Source organism: Myotis daubentonii, chromosome 6, assembly GCF_963259705.1.
Source record: "Myotis daubentonii chromosome 6, mMyoDau2.1, whole genome shotgun sequence".
Taxonomy (NCBI): Eukaryota; Metazoa; Chordata; class Mammalia; order Chiroptera; family Vespertilionidae; genus Myotis; species Myotis daubentonii.
The window spans coordinates 32,727,777-32,753,100 of NC_081845.1; positions in this window are offsets into that span (position 1 = coordinate 32,727,777).

Below are 25,324 nucleotides of genomic sequence, written 5' to 3' on the forward strand. Positions count from 1 at the left end.
AGAATTTCAAGAGTAATACTACTAAATCAGTAGGTAAGCATGCCTTATCTGTCCTTTGTAATATATTTTAAAATGGTCAATTTTTTTTTTTGCTTGAATTAAATTAAAGAGAGGGCCTGGACTCCACCTGAGGCACAGGTAGAGAGACATGAGCAGATGCATGGAAAGTGTTTCTGTTCTGAGTAATTTGTTTAACCTTCTGTATACTGTTCACTTATCAGTTTGTCTTCTCAGTACATTTTTCTGCTCAAACATAAGTAGAATTTAAATAACAAATAGTCCACACATACAGACTGGTTGATTACTGAAAGTATTTTGTCACTACCAAGTTGGGAAATTGTAGTAATCCCTGTCTATAGACTTGTCCGTGTTTTTCCCCCTTAAGGTATAAGAGCTAGACCAGAATATATACCTTTAAGATAAGTATTGTCACCTTATTGACAGATGAGGAAAGTGAGGCTTAGACAGGTTAGGGAACCTGCTTAGGGCCACACAGTAAGTTATACAACTAGAATGTAACACAGGCTGACTCCAGTGCCTGTGTCTGCAGGCAGTTTTAGCCAAACTAAGCTCTGAGTGACTTGCTCTATTGAGTTTTGGGAATAAAACTCATTTTCTTCTTAAGAAACAATAGTCCTCTTGCTGTAGCCTTTAAGGATGGCTACATCTTTTCATTTTTCTAAAATAAACTGCAGAAATAACTCTGAACTCAATACCAGCAATTTCTAAGGGAAAGCTATGGTTGCAGATCCAGGGCTAAGTTTTAATTGTGAAGGCTATGGGACTTTTTAATGTCTCATCTCTTTTTTCTAAAGCATTGTGCTAAATTATCATTTCCTTGTTGGTCTTGATCTGGTGGGAAATCCTAGAAGAGAAGTCAAGTCTATTTGCTCCATCACTTTTCTCTTTATAGTCAAAGTTCTTACACAGGCCATATTTCTCAGAAACTATGCCACCGGGAAGGGGATTTTTAAAACTATAAATAATTAACCTATCCTTTTATGAAGCCCTTGAAAAGATGCTTCAGTTGTGTCAGACACAGGGCCCAATGGAAAGCATGCTTTATATTTTTCTCCAGAAGTTCAAATGTATCTCTGTTCTTTATCATGTTTGAAAAAGGGTATTGTCTTTTTAACCAAATGTATGTGTGTATTTGAATGCAAATATATAAGTATTTAAATATTTAATGTATAAATATATATTCAAATACATCCAAACACAACCTATGTATCCCTTTAGATAGGGACGGTAAATACTGAAACACTTTACAGGTATACAACTTTGTAGGACTCTATTTTTAGGCAAAAATATGCTTCTCTGAAACCACACCACACAAACTAAACATCTGTTTCGAAGTGTTAACATCCAGCAACTCAATGTCAATAGGATCTGGCATTCCGGTCTTGCTCACTTGATTATGGCTCTCACTGGGGGATGAGAGCTTTCTGATATCATCCTGACCTCCAGAGGGCCATTCAAAGCAGCTGGTATTCTACATGTTACATAATTATGACGGGCGCGGTGTAGTTTAGGATATTTAAGAGGCACTAGGGGCCTACTTCTCAAAATATTTACAGCCATTTATTCTTCTTAAAACAATAATTTGCATGCCTAAAATGATATGTGAATCTTTGCCAAGCAAATTTCCTTTGGCTCCTTTTTTCCAGGTGAAACTTGCTCTGAAAATATCAATGTTTAGCAGTGAATAGGTCAGAGGGAGATGTCATAAGCAAGAAAGGAGGTCTTCAATGCTTTCCCAGAATTTGAGTGTTCAGGGGGGAAATGGGCAAAGTCTGAGTGAAGGATCCCCTGCTGAGGACAGGCATAATACCTGAAGAGAAGCTCCAAAAAGAGAAATCAATCTTTGCATTGAAGGGATGACCAGGGCTAAATGCCCATCTAATAGGCCAGCTCTGGCAACACTTACTGATTTAGAAGAACATTATGAAAATTGTTTCTCTTGTGTAGATGCCATAGTGATATATAAGGCCAGCGCTCGTGCCAAGGGTTGTTAATGTGACTATTCTCAGAATTCAGTGAGTTTGATCATGCAATAGACTCTCCATGCCCACTTCTGCCTTCCCGACTCTCAGCCACCCTCAAGGACCTCATTCAGTTAGCCATTCATTGAACAAATATGAATTGTGCCTGTTGTGTGCAGGGTGCTATTCTGGACAACAGGAATATAAAAATAAATAGGATAATACTGTCCTGCAGAGACTCACTTGTTGTAGAATGAAACATCAAATCAAGTCAGTGTGTCCTAATGTCCATGACATGGTAGGAAAAGCAAGTATAGGAATAGTAACAGCACCAAGAAGGGAGTGTTCAACTCTTGTGATTTAGGCTGCAAAAGTGGTCAGGAAGGGCTTTGCTGTGAAGGCCATGCCTGCAGCAGACAACACAGGGAAATTATTCGAGAAAGAGGCTAGAACTGTGGAGAACAGTATGGAGTTTCCTCAAAAAACTAAAAATCGAACTCCCATTTGACCCAGTGATCCCACTTCTAGGAATATATCCCAAGAAACTAGAAATACCAATCAGAAAGGCTATATGCACCTCTATGTTCATAGCAGCACAATTTATAATAGCTAAGATTTGGAAACAGCCTAAGTGCCCATCAGGATATGAGTGGATTAAAAAACTGCCCTAGCTGGTTTAGCTCGGTGGATAGAGTGTCGGCCTGTGGACTGAAGGGTCCCAGGTTTGATTCCAGTCAAGGGCACATGCCCGGGTTGCAGGCTCGATCCCCAGTGCAGGGTGTGCAGAAGGCAGCGAGTCAATGTTCTCTCTCATCCTTGATGTTTCTACTTTTCTTTCCCTCTTCTTTCCTCTCTGAAATCCATAAAAAATATATTTTTTAAAAAAAAACAAAAAAAAAAACAACTGTGGTACATCCACATAGTGGAATACTATGCTGCTGTAATAAGGAAGGAACTCCTATCATTTGCAACAGCATGGATGGTCCTGGAGAGCATTATACTAAGTGAAATAAGCCAGTCAGAGAAAGATAAATATCACATGATCTCACTCATTTGTGAAATATAATGAATAACATTAACCGATGAACAAAAAAAGATCCAGAAACAGAGAAGCATTGATCAGACTGTAAAACCTCAGAGGGAAGGTAGGGGAGGGTGGGGGTAAGGGGGAGAGATCAACCAAAGGACTTGTATGCATGCATATAAGCCTAAACAATGGACACAGACACCAGGGGGGTGAGGGCATGAGCGGGGGTGGAGGGGCAATGGGGAGATAAGGACACATATGTAAGACCTTAATCATTAAAAAAAGAAAGAAAGAGTCTGGAGTCATGGAAGCATCTTGAGGGGTGCGAGGAAAATGACAAGCTGTAATGCTGTGTTTCTTTAATGACTCTCTTAACAAAGCACTTTGGAGCTCTCTAAGCTACCTGACTTCTCCTGAGTGGTCTGTGCCCGTCAGGGGTCAGGTGCTTGGTCTTTGATTTTTAGTGAAAATTCCCCAGATGGTAGCACTGTCATCTGGGTGGAGTGGGGTCCCTTCCAGAGGTCAAATGGGAGCTGAATACCTTGGGTCAGTGATGCATGATGTATCCTCAAACTGAAGTTGGTAAAAGAGCATTTAGTCTGACTTCAATTCCATTCCGAAAGAGATCATAAAAAATAAGCAACTTGGATCATGCAATAAAAGTGAGCAAACAAGCTCCTTTTGAAACGCAAACTCAGAATGCCTGTCTTGTTTTTATGGGACTGTGCTAATGAAATGTGTTAAAAAGAGGAATAAATAACCAGATCAAGGTAGTGATTAATTATACATATTAATGCTACTAAAATATTAAATGCGTATGGAATATATTCTGAATATAAAATTAAATATAGCCCTAGCTAGTTTGGCTCAGTAGATGGAGTGTTGGCCTAAGTCCTGAGGGTCCCGGGTTCAATTCCAGTCAAGGGCACATGCCTGAGTTGCAGGCTCGATCCCCAGTAGGGGGCATGCAGGAGGCAGCTGATCAATGATTCGTTCTCATCATTTATGTTTCTATCTTTCCTCCCTTCCTCTCTGAAATCAATAAAAATATTACATTAAATTAAATATATGCACAGTACTTATATAATATCGCCACATAGAAAAGGCAAGAAAATGGGCCAGAATCTTAGTGATGGTTATTTTTGAGGAAAGTATTACAAAAGGTTTTTTGTGTGCATGCAAACCTCTACACGATAAAGTTACATTCCTTTTACAAACAGAAAAAAAAAAGTTCTTTCTATAGCAAGCAAATTGTGGAAGTAGCAAGTTAAACAGAGTGCTCTTTCAGGAAAGGGCAGGAGGAATGCTGTGAGCCATCCCTGGAAGGTGGTCTTCTAGTCCAGGCTGCCTGAAAGTCAGGCACTGTAGATGAGATAGTTTACAGTCTACTCTAGTCTGTTCATTCAGCAACAGCAAGAGCACCTACTGGGTGCTGATACCAACGTATGAATCATAAGTTTGTCCCTGGCCTCAAAGGGCCTTTTTGTTCAAGAGAGAGGCATACAGATAAAAACATGCAAAGACACCTAACAGGTTTAATAAAGGAGATCTGATCAAGTGACAAAGAGAAAGTGGTTAATTAAAATGGAAATCTTCCCTAGCTCATTCCTCATTTCCTTGGATCTGAAAGCCTTTGCTTCAGACTTCCTGCCGGACTTCTTTTCTTTCATCATCATCAGAGTTAAATGTCCTCTTGAGTGCCATATGCATTTCTGCCATGACGTAAACTCCCTGAGTGCCACATTATGTCATATTTATATTCATATGTCCCACAATGCCTTGAACATAGTCAAAATTCAATACATATTTATGGAACAAGTGGGTGGTCCAGTATTGTGTGAGGATACACATGGAGTAGGCATAGAAAATATTTCATTTCAGGCTCAAGCAAATGGTTTATTGTATAAATCTGATAAGCACAGTGGAGAAGGAAAGTGGCTACATCTGATCTCAGCAAGTATTGACGGACTGATTGATGCTTCTCCAGTTGCCATGTGGCAAAGGAAGAGGTTTCTTCATAAAGTTAGTGGTTTCTGACATGCACCACAGTGTCCCTTTTCTTGATAAGTAGCCTCTTCTATCACCTAAGGTCATGCTATTTGTCATCCAGAAAAAAAAACTAGTTACTCTTAGAAACATGGAAAAACAGAAACTTATCTTTACTAAACCATAGTTATATCATTTGTAGAAAGATGCCACCCAGAAAACAGTTATTTGTGAAGGGTTCAGTTGAATCATTTTAACCTCCATGGGAGCCTGGTTTTTGTGCTCTGTCCAGGAATTGCATGGGGAGCAGCATCCACGCCACCAGTTCACAGAGCCTGACACCCTGTCATGAGTGTTACCATTCAATTTTCACACAGCAAGAGTGACAGGCACTAATTGTTTGGCCCCTGTTTGTGTCCTTCCCACTGCTGACTATTTTGCATAATCATCTGAATGGCTAGTTGAAGTTCAAATAATGGAGTTTCTAAATCTGTAATTAGAATGTGCCAGAAAGAAGATGGGTTCCATATGGTGACAAGACATTTTAGTTAGAAGAAATTTTTCCAAAATTTTGTCTTAGTAAAAAAAGGTAGCTTATTTTTTTTAAAGAAACACGACTTGTAGTGCATATGACATTAAGTGTATTGTGAGAGTATGTGCCTACGTGAACACGCACATATACAGACACATGCACACAGGTGAACGCACACCTCTTTAATGGAATAACCCAAACTGTTTTGAGCCTTGGACAGTTAGGAATTTGAGTTCCAGGGACTTCCAGGGAAAGGTATTGTCATATAGAATTGAACTGGTCCATGTTGGAGAATAAAGCTGATTATTTCTTTCATTACAATAATGCTTGAAATTTTAGTGTGCTTGGCAAAGAGGCACGAGGACACTTGGGGTTGATGCGTATGCTTTAACTATCTTGATTGTGATTATGATTTCATAGGCACATGTGTCAAAACTTAGCAAATTGTGTCCTCTAAGTAGGTCCAGTTATTGTATGTTAATTATATGTAAATAATTAAAACATAATTTTCATATGCTGGGTTGGAAATCCCCTATACACGTCTCTCATGAAAAGTTGTGTAAGACAACAAACAGAGAGGCCAAGGTGTTTAATCTGGCAAATGCCTAAATGCAGCATTTCTCCATCTACCCATCATTCTTTTCCAGATCTAGGAAGATGAAAATAGTCGAGTTTTGTGATAAATATGTGTGTGCCCCTTCAGCATTCAGGACTGATCAACACTTGTCAGGTCCTGTGGCTGGCCTGGAGAGAAGGAGGTGTCCCATCACTGATGAAGTTAGGAACTTGGTTATAATCCAGGATCTGGATTAAGACTGTGACACCAGGCACTTACAGTTACCCTGTGATCCTTCCACCCTACACTGTCAGTTTAATGTCTTCATACATTTAAATATCGGATTCACCTATTTTTATATGGCTACTTAATACATCTTTTTTCTTGCTACTACTTCCTTCAGGCAATGCAGACAAAATGTAGAAAGAGGCCAAAAGAGAAAGAGTTTACAAATTCCAAGTAAATTTTAGCAAAGGGCAATGACTTATGTGTGAAGGAAGCTCCTAACAGTAGTCGACTTGTATTTATGAATTCCGGTCCCACCCTTTCCAACAGGGGGAGCTAGAGCACATTTCCAGCTGGTGCCTGGCCCTTGGACCAAGGCTTCCCAGATCTGTACCTCTTGGGCCCAAGTCTGAGGGCTGAAGTAGGGATTGGAGTTTAAGAAGATTGGAACCTACATTGTTGGAGTTGAGGGTGATGTGGCTGAGGGGAATGCCTGAGAAACAGAGGCAGCTGAGAAGAGCTGGGATGTCAGCTGGCGTCCCTTCCAAGAGTTCCCACTGTCAAGGGGAAGACGTCCTCTCTTTTCCACTATTGCTAGACATCCAGAGGCAGGTCCATGCTGACACATGGTGAGGAGAAAAGGGGGAACCTAGAAAGCTGAGGCATCCAGGAACATGGGGGGTGGGGGGGAGTGTGGAAAGGACAGAGGAGACAAGGAAGGCGGCAGCATCTCCAAATCTGGGAGACAGGGTGTGGAATATTAGGGTGGCCTGTGGACACTCACTGAGGCTGGTAAAATATTCTTCAGTGCTTTCAATTGGAGAAATTAAGTACACATAGGGATTTCCTATATCCTTTCTTTTACCTTCATTATTTCTTATTCTCCTGCCTGAAAAGTATTTGTTTCATTTCAAATTAGAATCAAAAGTTCAAGTTTGGGCCTATTTTTTAGAAATGAATGCTTGCTAGACTAGCATCCAGATGTTCAAACGAGCTTGAAAATTAAACATGGATCATATCTACTTTTCCAAATATCTAGAACGGAAAGCACAATTATTCATTATAGGTTGGAATATCCTGTTATAATTAACGTTAATCCACACTAAATGGGCTTTAAGAAAACAGGCTTTCCTCACCTCAGTTCAATTTCATTTTTCGGCTTTAATGAGTTGAGGTAACTCCTGCTCATTTCTGTTAGCCATGTACAAATGTAAATGGTAATGAGGCTTTTGTGTATATGTGTGAAATTCAAAATCCATCCCTAGTCTATTAACTGTGTAAAGAAAGTTACACTCTAGGAGGCCATAGTAGTCTGAACAAAAAGCCTTCTATTGTACAAAACCAATTTCCATGTAATCAAGTTGGGCAATAGAATGTTTTCTCTTGAATGATGTTTGTGCAGCATCAGAGATTCTGACCTTTGCACTGTGCAGGGGAGTTCTATCACTTAGCCGGTGTAAAGGTCAAAGGAAAAAGCACTTCCTGAGTAACTCAGCTAAAATTGCAATGTTTTACAATAGCATTGTTTCATGGTCGTGTCCATTGCTATTTTTGTCCCACTAAAATCTGGTGAAGCGCGTGCATAACTAGTTTACTTAGAAAACCGAGATTGCTGTAAATAAGAAGTACTTCATTTTGGTTGAAGGTTTTTTCCTTTTTTATAATGTACTAAGTTTGTTAAAGTTATAATTATCAGCTTCCATGTCATGTGGCTAAGTTTAATGCTGGGACTTAGTAAATACGTATGTATGTATGAATGAATGAATGAATGAATGAATGAATGAATGAAAGAACTGAATTTCTCTTAAACAACCGATGCAAAATTGTGTGACTTAATTATACCATTTTATTCTAGAAAGGTTTTTTTCATTTTGATCTAAAATCTTTATTTTCTATAATTTTCTTGTAATACAGAAATGAATGCAGGCATAAAATATCTTTTCATTTCAGTAAATATCTTTTTAAGACCAGGAATAAAATTTTGTAGCATAGGCAGTCGTTAGGCGATGTTTTATACCCCTGGCAGCATTTTAGCTCAGTTAAGAGCCCCAGCGCCTTACAAGCACCCCCTCCAACCCATCCAAATGGTTCCACAGAAACCTCTGAAGGGTCGGAACAGTAACCTGACTGTAACAAAGGCGGCACACAAAAGCTCCCCTAGGATTGTCCTGGGATCACAAACAAGAGCCCTAGCCCTGCATTTTAGAAGCGCCCCCACGCTGACACGCTGCAGGGCTCTGCCTTACAAATCGATGCTGATACAATTTGACAAGTCTGTAATCAGTTTGAGATCGTGCGCCAGTATGTTCTACCGCAGACAGATTGCAATTTTCACTTTAGTTTCCCAGTAAAGCAGAGGATGACTGGGAAAGTTACCCTGCAGTACACTTGTTAATAGCTTAAAGAAAGGTAATACGTTTTGTTCACTTAGTTGCCCCAACATTGAAAAAGTAGATTTTAGACTCTCCTTCTTCTAGACTCCCACTTTTTTCCACACCACAGCATATTTTACATGGTTGAGTTGATAAATGTAACAGACTTCCCCCCTCCACCTTCAGACACACTTTCCTCCAGACACATTTTACCTCCGGTATCCCTGGGGCCTGGCGCAAAATCTAAAGTGAAGTAATAGAAATACACTTTTAAAGTAAAGGAAAAATTTGAGAGTTCAGTGTAGACTCAGAAACACATCTTCTAATATTATCTACTAGAAGCCCCGTGCACAAAAATTTGTGCAGTCGGGGGTGGGGGGTCCCTCAGCCCAGCCTGTGCCCTCTCGCAGTCTGGGACCCCTCGGGAGATGTTCACCTGCTGGCTTAGGCCTGCTCCCCGGGGAATTGGGCCTAAGATGGCAATCAGACATCCCTCTGGCAGTCCGGCAGCCTTTGGGGGATGTCCACTTGCCAGTGGGGAGCAGACCTAAGCTGCAGTCAGACATCCTTAGCGCTGCTGAGGAGGCAGGAGAGGCTCCCACCACCACCAATGTACTGGCAGCCATCAGCCTGGCTTGTGGCTGAGCAGAGCTCCCCCATGTGGGAGCGCACTGACCACCAGAGGGCAGCTCCTGCATTGAGTGTCTTCCCCCTGATGGTCAGTGTGTGTCATAGTGACCAGTCATTCCCAGACGTTCTGCTGTTAGGGTCAGTTTGCATATTACCCTTTTATTATATAGGATAGAGGCCTGGTGCACAGGTGGGGACCAGCTGCAGCTGGCTTGCCTTGAAGGATGTCCTGGATCAGGGTGGGGGTCCCACTGGGGTGCCTGGCCAGCCTGGATGAGGGGCTGATGGCTGTTTTCAGGCTGGCCACACCCCCTTTAGGGTGGTGGTCCCCACTGGGGTGCCTGGCCAGTCTGGGTGAGGGGCTGAGGACCGTTTTCAGGCTGGCCAGCGACTGAAGTTCTCAGCCTCTCCTTTTTTACTTTTTTTTTTATTCTGGGATTTATTTACCGTCTATAATTGAAACATTGTTACCGTCACTGGCGCTCCTAGCTCTGAGGCCGTGGCCGGCGGAGAGCAGATATCTGGGGTTTGTTTAGCTTCTATAATTGAAACATTGTTGCTTTCGGGCTCAGAGCCGGGCCGTGGCAGGCGAAGAACCTTGGCTTCCTCCATCACTGGAGCAGCAAGCCTCGTGTTTGCTTCAGTTGCGTGGCTGCCGGCCGCCATCTTTGTTGGCAGTTACTATGCATATCAGCCTGATTAGCCAATGGGAAGTGTAGCGGAGGTATGGTTAATTGCCCTTTTCGTCTTTTATTAGATAGGATGTGTCCCTATATCTGCATCTACAAACTTGAAACTACGTAGGAACTCCTATATACAAAACTCTTATACAGAAGATTAAACAAATGCATGTGGTAAATACCACAGCTCATGCCATCAATCCAACTGGTACTAACAACATTAATTTAACATGACATGTGATATTATTTTGCTGAAACTGATTTTATTCTTAAGAATTTTTAAAAGATTGTCTGTGCTATTTTTTCCCCACTTGCCAATTTCAGTCTTACAATTTTGAGTATGATGGGCCATTGTTTGAATTGTCATTATTATCTTGGTTATTTTTTTCTTGAACAGTAAACATAAATTTAAATCACCATTTTTTTTTGAAAAGCTGTTTAATGTAATAGAATATGTAAAAATACAGCATTAAGCCCTGGTCAGTGTTTCTTAGTGGTTAGAGCCTCAGACATACATCAAAGGGTGATGGTTCTATTCTTGGTACAGGGCTTGTACCTGGGTTGCAAGTTTGATCCCAGCCCCAGTTGGGACATGTGCAGGAGGCAACCAATTGATTTGTCTTTCTCACATCAATGTTTCACTTTCTTCCTCTCCCTTTTCCCTCCCACCTACCTTCTACTCTCTCTAAAAATAAATGGAAAAAAACATCCTCAGGCAAGGATTAATCAAAAAATATATATAGCATTCAGTTTTTAAAATACCATATATGGAGAATTTACCATTTTGTGTCGACTTCCATACCTACTGTAAAGGCGGAACATACGTAAGGTCAATAACCAGGTCGAAACATGAATATGGTATGTCGACCACAAAATTTCTGTGTTCCCCATGGTTATGCCACCTTATGAGGTTTTAAATCTCCCATGAGTTTGCTCTGGGAGAACTTTGAATGTTTTTGCTTATTTATCAACTCTTGGTCATAAGAACTCATCTAGGTAGAGCAGAATTTAAATTTAAATTTTTCATAAGATTGGCAAAACCAGTAATCATACTTCCCAAGCTCCCTGTCCCAAGGTTTAGAAACACGGCAGTAAGTGGCTGTGTGGTCCGTGAATATGGGTTCTTCCCCAGTTGCGAGAAAAGAATTTCAAAGAGCATATGTGTAGGAGAGGCTTAGGTGCAGTGGCAAGATTTATTGGGGTGAAGGGAAATAACAGACCATCGGGGATGTAGAGGGTGGTCAGGCTCTAGTAGCAACCTCCCATGAACCTTGATAATCCTCCAGATATTTTCTTGGTTTTCCAAAGGAGCAGGCTTTCTTTCTAACTGTCAAACCTACTTCCTAGGTTTTCTAGGGCTAGTGCTGGGCCCTCACCCTAACCAATCCCTTCCTTTGATCTTCCGGAATTTCATGCCCTTATCCAATCTGATCCTTTTGTCGGGCTAGACTCCGCCCCTTTGTGTTGCCATTTGGGCTCCTACTGCTCATGCCCCCAAATTGTACTGCTGTCATCTGGTTTCAACTGCGAGTGTGCTTACCTTCCCCTGTGCCACCTTGTCTTCTACTGAGCATGTGCAGAGCAAAGGCATTTCCCCTACTGTTTTCATCCCTCCTTGGTATCCTGTTAATGACTGGTGGCAGATTCTTCCTGCCTGCTTTGGGGATTATGTCCCTTCCACAGACAGAGGATGCAGCAGTCTCCTGGGGAACCTGTGAATGCTATAGCTTCCTAGGAAATCAGGCTTAATGTTTAATTCAGCTCCCTAGTTTATTAGGCTGTATGTCTGGTTCCATTAACTCCCTTCCTTTATTAATAACTTGCTAATTACCTATGCTACCAGGTGAATAAATAAATAAATAAAACATCTATATGGCCTGATTTAGAAGATTCTCTAAAGAATTATTTGCATATTTCCTTATGTGATTGATTTCTTTTGCTATTTTTCTCTCTGATATGATAGAAATAATAAAGTTATTGGGGTTTTTTTCAACAAGTTCATGTTTCTTTGGTGGAGTTCTGAAAAATGCTAGAAGTTTTTGACCTATAATAAACTTTGGGGGACTTTTAACCCTCCTAACTATTTCTCCTAGAATATCATATTGCCCCCAACCCAAATTTTTTCAGGGCTGAAGAGATTCCTAAAATTGAGAACTATTGGAATTTCCTTAACTCATTGGTACTATTGGAGTTTAACCTCTGTGGCTTAAAAACAAAGCAAAACAAAATAAATCTCTCAAAATAGAATCATAACTCTTTATGGTTAAAATGTCATTGATAAATCTTTCAGCCTCCTGCCTGGCCAGTTACCTTTTAGAAAATAATTAGGCACTAGCAGAATTGAGCTTGATGCTATGGAAAAGTAGATATAGGTGATTGTTAGATGCTACTTTTAAAAAAATCATGAGCATTGTGATTATTTCTTACTTTAAGGATTTTGACAAATAGCAATAACAGCAACAAAAACTTATATTTCTATACTTGAAGGTAAAAAATAGAATTCTATGGTGGGTGTTAATACACAGCATCTCTTTGATGCTCATAAAACCCCTCAATATTGGGAATTGCTATTATTTCCATTTTAACTTATAAGGGAGTTTAGGCTCAGGGAGGATGGTGACTTACCCAAGGCCCCTCAGCTGAGCAGGGACCTCTAGAAAGGGCTACAGTCATTCCTCAGAGTCAGACAGATTTCCACAATGAGAAGCACATGGCCATCTTTCACACTTACGTGCCTTTGGAATCCTGGGCACCTCAGATGTGTCTTCTAGTTTTTAAATTCTGTATCTTTAAGCTGCTATCACCATATCACTTTGGAAGTTATGATAAAGTGATCTCTCTTAAGAATATCATTCTAATTCAAGAAGTTAAGTGTTTAGCATCTTTGAGGACCTATGAGAAATTCTATGAAATTTGGTTTAAAATTTTTAAAAGATAAGATCAAAGTTCAATAAATAAGTGTTAACAGATATGTTAACACTCTAAAAAACCTAATATTAAAAAAAAAATGGCCCTGACCGATTTGGCTCAGTGGATAGAGCGCCGGGCTGCAGACTCAAGGGTCCCAGGTTCGATTCCAGTCAAGAGGATGTAACTTGGTTGCGGGCACATCCCCAGTGGGGGGTGTGCAGGAGGCAGCTGATCGATGTTTCTCTCTCATCGATGTTTCTAGCTCTCTATCCCTCTCCCTTCCTCTCTGTAAAAAATCAATAAAATATATTTAAAAAAATAAAAAAATGGGAAAAATGCACAAAACAGGTAAACTAGGAAATGGTTCATTGCACTTTAAAAATATTTTTTTTCTTTATTAAAAGGGTCACCAGGGGTCCTTTATGTGCTCAGTTCGCCTGGTGCATTTATATGTTTGATTGTAGGTAAAATTGCTAAAGGTTTAGCAGCCATATTAATTACAAAACAAAATTAATGATAATGCATTTCTAAATTTAAAATGTGAACCAATGGGAATATTTTATTTGGATTACCCAAATTTTGCTTATATGATTTTGTGAAAGACACCATGGATAATGTTTCATTCATTCATTCAATAACATAGTTATTGGATGTTTAATGTGTTCCAGGCACTGTGCAGAGCAATGATATGCAAACCAAACCCAGTCTCTGACCTCACAGAGAATGCACTCTAGTGCTTATCAATTTTACTTTGAAGTTTTTGGGGCTAGAAGATGTGAAATGGTAATGAAGAGTAAGTTCTTCTTTTAGAAACTTAAATAAGGCAGCTGCATGTAATAACTTTTTTTTGCTTTCTGTAGTGTATCTTCATTATACATTTTCTAAAATATATTATTATAATGAATGATTATTACTTTCTGGATTATTTGTAAATGATAAAGACAAAAGCTTTTCTTAATATGGTTCTTGGCATATTTATATGGATGCTCTGGGGCTCTAGAAATGGCAATTATCATAAATATCCCAAGGGACACATTTTATTAGCATGAGTTCACATAACATAGTTAAATCAACCTGATGTTTTTTCCCTGTAGCTGTTTGGTCACCATAATAATTGGTTCTATTACAGGTGGGTAGTGTGATCTCAATTTCCTTTGGTAAGTTTTAGTGAGTTAATTTCATCAGTGAAAAATGAGGTGAAGACATATTTCAAATTTTAAATTTCCATAATTTTTGTGATGATTTCTGTATTAAGGATTTAATGAAAGTAAGTAATCTATTAATACTTCACACATATTTACTTATTCATGTGGATGGAGTGTTACAACTCCAAACTCTGTTTATATAAGCTATCCATAGGAACTGATTCTAATTCATTTATTTTTACCATGATTATTACTTTTAGTTGAGCAAATATTGAATTTTATTAATCCTACCAGTGTTTCCTGCTGGTTAATAATATGTATTGGCACATGTATTTAAGATTCTTCAGGCTTTGAACAAAAATGTTGCCATGGGAACCTGATTTCACAGCCCATGGTCCTTTGCAGAACTACACCTGCCTTATGGTAGAGGTTTCCATGGCAACATTTTTGTTCAGGGAATATAGAACTTGAACAGAATATGCCACAAGTCTTTTAAATGTGTGCATCGATAGTTGTGATATTTCTATGGTTAATGTGCATATTAGAGATACAGGTGACCCCATAGTGGCCAGCAGTGTTGTTTTTGCTTCCAGTGAATACATCCCTATTGAGTTTAGTAGTCACAATGCATTGGATTAGGATATTAGAGCAATTTCTAGTCTCTTTTCACTGTCTCTCCAGCCTTCACTCATTTGACCCTCCTGCTAGAGTGTGGTTAAGTAATCCTCCATGCCTAGCATGACCAGCACGTTCATTTGTGATAATGCAGAGCTGGGAGGAAAAGATGTGTAACTAATATCAGGCCAAGCTCAGTAGGCTCTATTTTAAAGGGCAGCATCAATCTTGGGTGCCGCTAATGCTACAAACTATTCTACTAATGGTTCTCACATACACTTTACTCCAAAGGATGTCATGGGCTCCAATAACAAAGCATCATGAGGATGGGGAAAGAATTAGTTTTCATATTTTTGAGCTAGTGACTGGTTCCTTTATCTCTTATATTTTCTTTCAGCATTGTAACTGTTGACAACTCCTAAATTAAAGTGGTCCAAGTTCTTTCTTTGCTTGTCATTCATTTGTGTCATATTGCATTTATAATCAAGACCATGTGGGAAGAGTGTGCTCTGGCCCTGCAACAGCAAATCTGGGGTTATCACTGTTGGGTTATTATGGTCCTATCAGCCGTTATGTGCATCCTCATCCATCAGGACCATGCTCTTCCTGCTGCCAGGTATGCTCGGATGTGGCTTTCTCTTGGCAGGTCTCAAAACATGCAGCAGTGGGTTTTGCCACAGCCTCAGCTGCTGCTCACAGTCTACAAAGGAGCTGAATGGGGACTATTATTACTGCCAATCATCCTCTACCCGCAAAGGTATCAAAGGGACTTTTAGAGACCACAGGGCTGCTTTCAGCAGAAACCCTAATCAGATCATCTTCCTTGATCAGGGAAAGGAATGTAGGAAAATGAGGTGGGTTAAAGGAATTACACAAGAAAATGCATTCTGAATCCATTCAGGACAAATTAGCTCCGAGTGTAAATAGAGATTGATTTATTTGATTGAGTGGAAGCATAACTTAGAAGCCTGAGGTCAGGTTTCTGCTAACTTAAGGCCTTGGAAAGTCAAACAAATACAGGGGAGTGTGAAAAACACATGTACAAGGAAAGAGGAAGTAAGGAAGGGGGAAGGAAGGAAGGAAGGAAGGAAGGAAGGAAGGAAGGAAGGAAGGAAGGAAGGAAGGAAGGAAAGAAGGAAGGAAGGAAGGAAGGAAGGAAGGAAGGAAGGAAGGAAGGAAGGAAGGAAAGAAGGAGAAGGAGGGAGTGAAGGAAGGAGGGAGAGAAGGAAGGAAAGGGAGAGGGGGGAACAGTAAATAAAGGCATAGTGAATGATAAATAAAGAGGTCAATCTAGAAGAATGTCATTTACAAGGCATGGGCAAAAACAATTATAGGTGCATTTCAGCAAGAGGGAAATACAAAGGATGTAAGGAAAAGTATATTAGATCAGGAGTCAGGAAATCCTGATCTTCTAATTCACTTAGAACCTTGGATTTGTCACCTCAGTTGCCTTTCTGTAAATTAAATGATGAGCCTGAGCAAAGTTTTTGCAACTCTGTGTTCTGTTCAATGTGTGTATAAACATTAGTGGGGAAATCTCACTGGGAGCATTTTTGTCTCCCCAACAACTGCTTTGATTAGACCAGCTCAACTTTTATTTGTTGAGCATTCCAATGAGCTTTCATTTGAAGAAAATGCTTCCAAGATTCTAAAAAATGTTAAAACTATTTGAATTGCTGATTTCTTAAATCTTGCCCAGCCCTAATATTATTTTCTATGCCATAATCTCTACTAAGTTTATAAAATGATGGATTTTGGCCATTGTTTAATATAGTTATTAGAGTACTGAGCTCATGGTCTTTGCTCAGTCAATATTTTTTAGTTGAACTGAATTAAATTTCATTTGTCCCAGAAATGGACTGGACAGATTATTTTTCTAGAATACCAGAAAACCATAGCCCTGCCCTTGAAACAAGCAAAAAACAGGTTTTGGCCACACCTGGGAGAATTTGTGCATTTTTAATCACTGAACCTTAAATTCAAGGAAAGCTAAAGACCTTAAAGTCCAGGAAGCTGTTGAAAGGAAGATATCATAGCCACAGCAAGAATATGCAATGGACAGGGGTCAGAGGAGGACAGATTAAATCAAGTCTTTAGTCCTTTAAGTATGAAGATTGAGGAAGCTCTGGTCAGAGACTAAAACCTGTAGGAATATGAATATGATTAACACAAATCTGTTCATCCAGTCTTGGATGTTATGACAAGAATACCAACTCTCCTTACAACTTTAGAGAGGTGAATTTAGGCCAAAAGAAAGTACTGCTTCACATCTAAAGTAGTTCACTACTGGGGTTAGTTACTCTCACAGTTCAAGTAAACTGGCCATGTATACCTCAAATCCAATGGGGTGAATGTAGTGGGTTAATTATTTGAGGCCTTGCCCCCATCAGTTTTCTGTTATGTGACCTGGCACCCTGTGAAGGGGAGGGGAAATGTGTGGTTCTCAGATTCGGCCCTTTGGACAGAGTGTTATTCTGTTAAAATAGACCACTGGTCTCCCATTTCACAAGGAATGGAGTTAATGCATAGCATAGTTTTATTTTCTGTACCTGATCTCACAATTATACCTAAGATGGGGAGAGGCAAATACTCCCATAATTATTTTTCTGCAATTTTTGCTAAAATTTAGTAGATGATAATTTGCCTTTAAGTAAAAGGGTATATATATATATATATATATATATATATATATATATATATATATATATATATATATATATACATACACACACTACAGGCCTGGTGCATGAATTCTTGCACTGGTGGGGTCCTTCCAGCCTTCCCCAAATAGGGGCCATCTGGGGCAGGCTGGCTGGGGCAGGGGGCTGGCTGGGGCAGGAGGCTGATCAAGGGTGGGCCAGCTGGGGCGAGGTGCCACAGGCAGTTTGCTTATTGGGGTGGGGGTGCCCACTGGGGGGCGGGCTGGGCAAGGCAAGGGACCACAGGCATTCCATTAGTTCTGCCATTTGGTCTATTTTGCATATTACCCTTTTATTATATAGGATGTGTGTTGTGTTCATATAGATCAATAGGGCGACATTTTCTAGTGGACCACCAAGAGCCCAGTGACTTCTGAATGTTCTACATCCAGTTGGATGAGATTGGAGATGAGGACACTGCAGGTAACAATAGCCTTTGTATTAATGCTCAGAGCTGTGAGACTACCTGGAGGTTCTTTTTCTAAGGAACTTCAGATGGTTCTGCCTGGGCAGGTAGAACTTTGGGTAAGGGTGAGCTATTCCAGAAACAAGAGATTAAACATAATAGGGTTGGCGATCTACATAGATGCCAGATAAGTGTGTGTGTGTGGTGGGGGTGGGGGAGGCTTGGTTGCTCTGTTATAAATGGATACATTATTTTATAATGAATGGGACACCATTGAAGAGTTTTAAGTATAAGATAAAATGAAATTTGCATTTGAGGTGGCTCTTTCTGGAAGCTGGATGGAGAGTGGATTGCTTGCAAGAGGGAAGGCAGTGATCTGTAGGTTAAAGGTGATTTTAAATATTTTATTTATAAATAGAAAAAATTTACAACAGTGGCGATGGGGATGGAGAGAAAGGAGACAAGTGTGTTTGTAGAGTCTCTTTATACTCTACTCCTGCTCAGTAAGCTCCTTGCATTTACACTTTTATCTCATTTAGTGGAGGAGGATGCTGTAATGACAGGCACATCAGTGGACTTTGCTGATTTGTTCACCACCTGCTTTCATTTGCTCCTTTTTTAAAATATATATATTTTTATTGACTTCAGGAGAGGGAGAGAGAGATAGAAACATCAATGATGAGAGACAATCACTGATTGGCTGCCTCCTGCACACCCCACACTAGGGATCTAGCCCACAACTCAGGCATGTGTCCTAACTGGGAATTGAACCATGACCTCTGATTGCTAGGTGGATGTTCAACCACTGAGCCATGCTGGCTGGGCCATTTGCTCCCTATTTACTACATGTTACATTTCGTTTGTGTCTTCTAGATAAGGGAAAGAAAGAAGGAAAAAATCATTCTAGTTCCTTAAAAGCAAAATAATTAATAGGTTATAATGAGCTCAGTTTATTTTTTTCACTAAGCCAGGATTTTCTGTAATGAATTTTGTCAGAGAGATCTAATTAAACCATAATCATAGTTACTGAGAATAGTAACAGGAAAGATGTTAAATAGGTTCTTGTGAGGCAGTTTTTTTCCCCCCTATTGTTTCCTCTTCTAACCTTTACAATGCAGTTTTCTCAAAGAAATTTACAGTCTGCAAACCAGAGAATTATTGAAGTACAATGTTATATACAACTTACCAACACAAAAGCTTTACCCTCTGGCATATGTAAAAAGAATAGAGGCTCCTGTAGAAATGTAGAAAATTTCCTTTTTTGTTCTGGTGTGAGAATGAAGTTAAAATATCTAGATCTGACTAACAGCTCATCCTATATAATAAAACCCTAATATGCAAATCGACCAAACGGCGGAATGACCAGTCACTATGATGCCCACTGAACACCAGGAGGCAGATGCTCAATGGAGGAGCTGCTCTCTGGTGGTCAGTGTGTTCCCACACGGGGGGGGGGAGGGGGCGCCACTCAGCCAGAAGCCAGGCTCATGGCTGGCGAGCATAGCGGTGGTGGCTGGAGCCTCTCTCGCCTCCATAGCAACGCTAAGGAACAGTGCGCTAAGCAGTAAGGAGCAGCCAGCAGGCAGGTGGTAAGGAGCTGGGATCCTGGACTGTGAGAGGGCACAGGCTGGGTTGAGGGATCCCCAAGTGCACGAATTTTGTGCACTGGGCCTCTAGTTGTTAAATAAACAACCATAAGTCACAAAAGAAATCAAAGTTGAATATAAACTATTTTAATCTTAAAAATAATCTATTCAGTATGGAATAAAGATATCAAATACTCCAAATCTGAAGAAAAGATAGGTCAGATCATCAAGCTCTACCTCTGGTCCCCATTTGTGCAACTAATTCACCTATTAACTTGATGGTTTTGGTGGTGAGTTTGAGAATATGTGAATGGTGAGGAGCAGCAAGAACAAGAGACTTTTTGCCCCAAACCAGCTCAAGCTATTAGCATTCCCTTTGCTCCTGTTTTCCTCCCAACATAACATAACATCTCAGAGCTTAAGATGAAAAGACTTATTGGATTCTCTGTTGTCAATTGGACAAGCCCTCTCTAGGGTCCTTTCTGTCAAGATCTGCGGATTCCCTTTGAATTTAAAGCAGACCTGTAGGCTTCAGAAACGCGGCAGCTGTGTGTTCAGGGAAACAGAGGAGTTATTTTTAAAATATTGTACAAAATCTTCATTCCCAGCGATGGCTGAGGGGAAACTTGGTGGATGGTTCAGAGTATTTTAAGCAGCTGATTTATAAAGAGTGATCTAGAAAGGAATGGTGATCATTAATGACAGCAGTGATTGACTGTACACACTGAAATTTTTCAACCAAAAATTCTTTGGTAATACACCAAGACATTTAAGGAATCAGTGATATTTGAGCTGTTGGAGCAATACCTTTTTGATGTGGTTGAACATCTGGCTACTTCTTCCTTTATTTTAAAGAACCAAGATTTTATTGAAATCTACAAGTCATAATCTCATTCCACATTTTTCAAGAAGTTATATTGTCTTTATTTTTTTCTTATTTTAGTGTCAATTGTCTTATCTGTGTCCTAATATTAGAATATTTTAAGTTGGATTGTGTGATGTGATAGAAAAAGCAAGGAAGTGAGAAAAATAACTCAGTCATGTCAAGAAGAGAAGAAAAATCATCCCTTGAATAAAAGGGATGATCGCTGATTAATGTCTATGGGGTTTATGAAATAGTTTAAATATAAAAGTAAAATGAACTTTATTTTAACATTTTTCTCCCTTTCTTAAGAGCGTTTTGTTTTTTAAAAGTCATGACTACCAAATTCTCTTTTAAGATATTAGGGACAAGAGTGAGTGTTCATATTTAATTTTACTTTATACTATTATCTAAACTGACCTTTGTCTCCTTCATTGACAGACCCATAAAAAAGATGTGAATTTCCTCATCTTTGTATGTGTACTTAACTCGGATGGATTTTACTGACAAGAGTGCATTTAGGAGAATTCCCCCAATATTCCACAACATACAACTGGCCCCCGCAGTCTGCCTGGTCTCCTGAGGGCCAACCCCATTCATCTTTATTCTTTCCCCTTCCATTGGCTGTGATGCTCCCTTCTGCTTCCCTGTCCCTTTTCTTCTCCTCTCCAGGTGAGTCACACCTCTCCCCAGACCAAGATCACTCTACTCTCTGATCATTCCAATTACTTTTGTATTTAGTCTGCTGCATAATGAATACTTTCCCCTACCTAATTACTTTATCACATCAATATACATCGCTTCTGTCTCTTGACTCCTGTGGCCCTGAATGCTGTCTTATATCACTTCTGTATTGCAGTATACACTTAGCACTTAGAATTAACCAAAGGCTCCCACATATGCAGAAGAATTTTCCCCAACGTTAAAAAAAATGATAATAATTAGTGAACTAGTAACTAAGCTCAATTTATTTAATAACTTTTATTCTCAGATGTTCTCTCAAAATTTTAATGTTAAAATGTCCACTTTAGAAATAAAGTGATAATGACTTTAAATAGCAGGATTGTTGTTAATTTTTTAAAAAGCACCTCAATGCCAGCCTCTCAACTCCTTTGAAATGGAAATCCTAAGGTCTGGGAACCACTGGTTGACAATCCATCCCCATCAGGACTTGGCAGTTATTCCTTCTTGGGACCTCTTGTACCTTTAATTGTATGACCCATTGGCAACTCAGCCTAGGCAGGGTTGCTCTTTTTTTGTTTCGTTTTGTTTTTACATATTTTCCTGTATCTGCAGATAATTTAAAGGAAAGCTCCATTTAATACTTAATCTCTTCACCTTCCTGGAACCGTTACAATGATGGCATTAAAAGCAAATATATATTTGTTGAATAATTGAGTATTTAGAATTATTCAAAATATAGAAAGTAATAGCTGTCATAAATTTTAGTGAATTCATTCTTATTAAGTGAATTAAGATGATATACTTTAGACAGTAAAAATAGCAAATACCATGATAAACTCACAGGTGTAACATGAATTAGACTGTGATTTATGGAGAAGTTGAAAACCACTTTGATTTAAAGTCCTGTATAGTATTCTGCTAAATGCTTAAGGAAGGAAAGAACAGTCATTTAATAGATCTGTATCTTTTGCTAGTGAGTTCTGTGACTATAAACTTTGTTGTAGTTCCAGTGCAGTTATTTTTTCTTCCACATTAGGCATATGCAATAATATTTTTTCTGTATATGTATCTATAGCTTTAACAGGTTTTTTTCACATCAAGAAATACTTTTCTATTTTCTGCAAGTTGTGTCTAGATATCAGTTCCATTCTTACAAATACTCTTAGGCCATGGAGCATATTTTCTGCTGAGTACTGTGAAATTTAATTCAGAAGTAGTGCTTTATTGATGCTTCGTTTTTGTGACCTTTCCAGTCCCGTGTTGGTGACATATTGGTCCTCTGTCTCCAGTGCTTTGAGAGTCTAAATAGATAGGATGGAATGGGTCAGATAATGAAAGTCCCTGGTACATTAACTTTCAATTTCATGAATGTCTGAATATTGCAGAGAAGATGAATAGCAGGACTTCCTTTGCTTTTACATTTTAACATTTATAAGCTAGTTAAATTTCCCGTATTATCAGCAGCAGAGTCCTCGCCTGTGATATTAACACATACATTTATATTTTGGAGTAGTAGTGTAAGAGTTTAAAATAATTTATAAACCACGGCTGGAGCAGACAACTTAAAAATGCATGCTACTAAAAGAGATGAATAAATAGGAGTTTCGTTTCCTATGAGTTATAGCATATGAAATATATAGTGAAGAGGCTCCTTTTTTATTTCTCTTTGTTTTACTGACATGAGAGGAGATTTGGGTGTGTAGTCAGTCATATGGTTGATCTATTATTAGGTAGTTGCAATCACCCCCAAAGCAGTGTTATTGTTTTGAAGCAGCATTAATCTTCTCTGAAGATGTTATAGCAAGCATTGTCATTTGAACAAATCTGTTGAAATAGACTAGTCTTTGGGATGAGGCTCAAAGACTGATAAGAAATCAAGAAGGGGCTGGAGTGATTAGGCAAGGACAAGGATGAGAAGGCACACAGCTGTTAGATTGTTGGGGTTCAGACACTGATATGTGAACTCATTTGTATTCCCTTGGGTTGTTTTATAGACATTGCATCATCTGCTGTTGCTCTAGTCCATTCTCCCCACTGTATTTATAGTACCCATTTTTATGAAATATGGCCAGAATTAGACAATACAATAGGGCCTTTTGGGTTGAGCTTAATACTCCAGCTGTATTTAAAAACTGTGCTCACTCGCTGGGCTAGAAAAGCTATTTTGGGGATCAAAGATTATGCTCTAAATGAGAAATGAGTCTTGGTTTGATTTCGTGGAAAACTAGGACATGGAAACATCACCTAACCTGACTCCCTAAATATGTAATTAGATGTGTGTAGTAGGTGTTTTCATATTTTGACCCAGAAATGAAAAGTCAGCCTACAGTAAGGTAGGGCATGCATAGAAGTGTGCAATGACTCTGATGTTTGGACCACTGCTTCTTTGAGATGGCAGGCTTCTGGCTCTGGTTCCATGCTCTCCTGTGGTGAACTTCCTTGTCTCAATGAGTCATCTGCTTTCTCAGTGGCTATTTCATTTGCAGGATTACTGAGGGACTTTTTCTTTAGCTCATCTCTACTTCAATCCAATCCACACATGCAGCATCTCAGCATGATGACCCATCTCTGCCTTCATCCTCTTTAGATCCACCAGGTGGCCTCACCTGTTAGATGGGGCACTACTGGCAGACTTGGTGGCATTCTTTCATTTTCCCACCATCCCATTCCTGGGCCTGTTTACTCTGAGGTCTATTCCTCAACTTCCCAAGTTTTCCTTGTTCTTTTGTATATCACAAGTGGCAAGTCCCCTACCAGCTGAATTCTGGAAGGGTTGGGCCAGCAGGAGAGGGGGTATCAGAATGAGACTGGAGAGGGAGAGGAAAAAAGCTCAGGTATTTCTCCCATCCCCTTGCCTCAGGTAGCATCTCCAGAAAGAATTGAATATTTTCCTTGGTTCAAGTTCCTCCTGATTAGGTTTTGTTGTTGTTGTTGTTGTTTTATGTTCAGATTTGGCTGGGTACCCCAGGCCTCTGGTCCCTGTTAACCCACATCCGCCCTCTGGCCCTCTCTCTTAAGGGTAGCGGTAACCTCCTGTTGTGCTCATTTGCAGGTTGGATTACTGTCCATGTTTGTCTTTCAGCTTTTTCATTTCCTGTGTAAACAGTCTTTCTACAAAATTTAGTCATTTTAAATTAAACTTATTGGGGTTAATATTGGTTAATAAGATGATACAAATTTTAAATGTACACTTCTATAATACATCATTTGTATATTACATATATGCTCACCATTCAAAGTCTAGTCTGCTATTGTCAACGTTTGACACCCTTTACCCTATTCATCTTCCCCTATCCTCACTCCCCTCTGGTAATCACCATGCTGTTGTCTGTGTCTATGAGTGTTTTGTTTTATTTGTTGCTTTCTGTTTTATATCCAACATATAAGTGAAATCATATGGTTCTTGTCCTTTTTCATATGACCTATTTCACTTAGGATGATAGTTTTATACATACACATACACACACACACACACACACACACACACACACACACACACACACAATACTAGTATTGTTTTTAAATACAAAGAATGGTTTTTGTTTTACTAGTTGGGTCCTGACTAATATATCCACTCACTATAACTACTTCATATACATTTCCCCCTATACACTATTCTCAAAGAGGGTCGAATTCAAAATTTCTAATCAAGTTAAGCCCTTTAGTCATATCAGATTAAATATATCACACTTGCCAATGAGTGTTTTAATTGGTTACTCTGCAGGTTTAAAAAGATTGCCATCCCATATTTTTGTTGCCTAGATAGATGGCTAGAAATTATCTGTCTACTTCTGGAGTTTTCCCCCCTTTATTGAATAAGATATTACAAATGTGTCCTTATCCCCCCAATGTCCCCTCATCCCCCCAATCCTTCCCTCAACCCTCACCCCCTATTGTCCACATCCATCACTTATGCTTATATGCATGCATACAAGTCCTTTGGTTGATCTCTCCCTCTGACCCCCACACTCCCCTGCTTTCCCTTTGAGTTTTGAGCATCTGATCGATGCTTCTCTGTCTCTACATCTGTTTTTGTTCATCGGTTTACGTTGTTCATTATATTCCACAAATGAGTGGAGCATGTGATATTTATCTTTCTCTGACTGACTTATTTCACTTAGCATAATGCTCTCCAGCTCCATCCATGCTGTTGCAAATGGCAGGAGTTCCTTCCTTGTTACAGCTGCATAGTATTCCATTGTGTAGATGTGCCAAAGGTTTCTTTGTACTTACATTAAGCATGTATCTATACTGCTTTAAATTCATTACTTAAAAACACATATTTTGAAACCCTCTGGATTATAAACTCCTTAAAGGCCCTAGCACAATATCATATACATAGTAGGTGTTCAAAAAGATTTGTCAAATGAGTGAGTGACAGTTGCTTTCAAACCAAAAATGAAAACCAATTGCTAGGAAAAATCTAA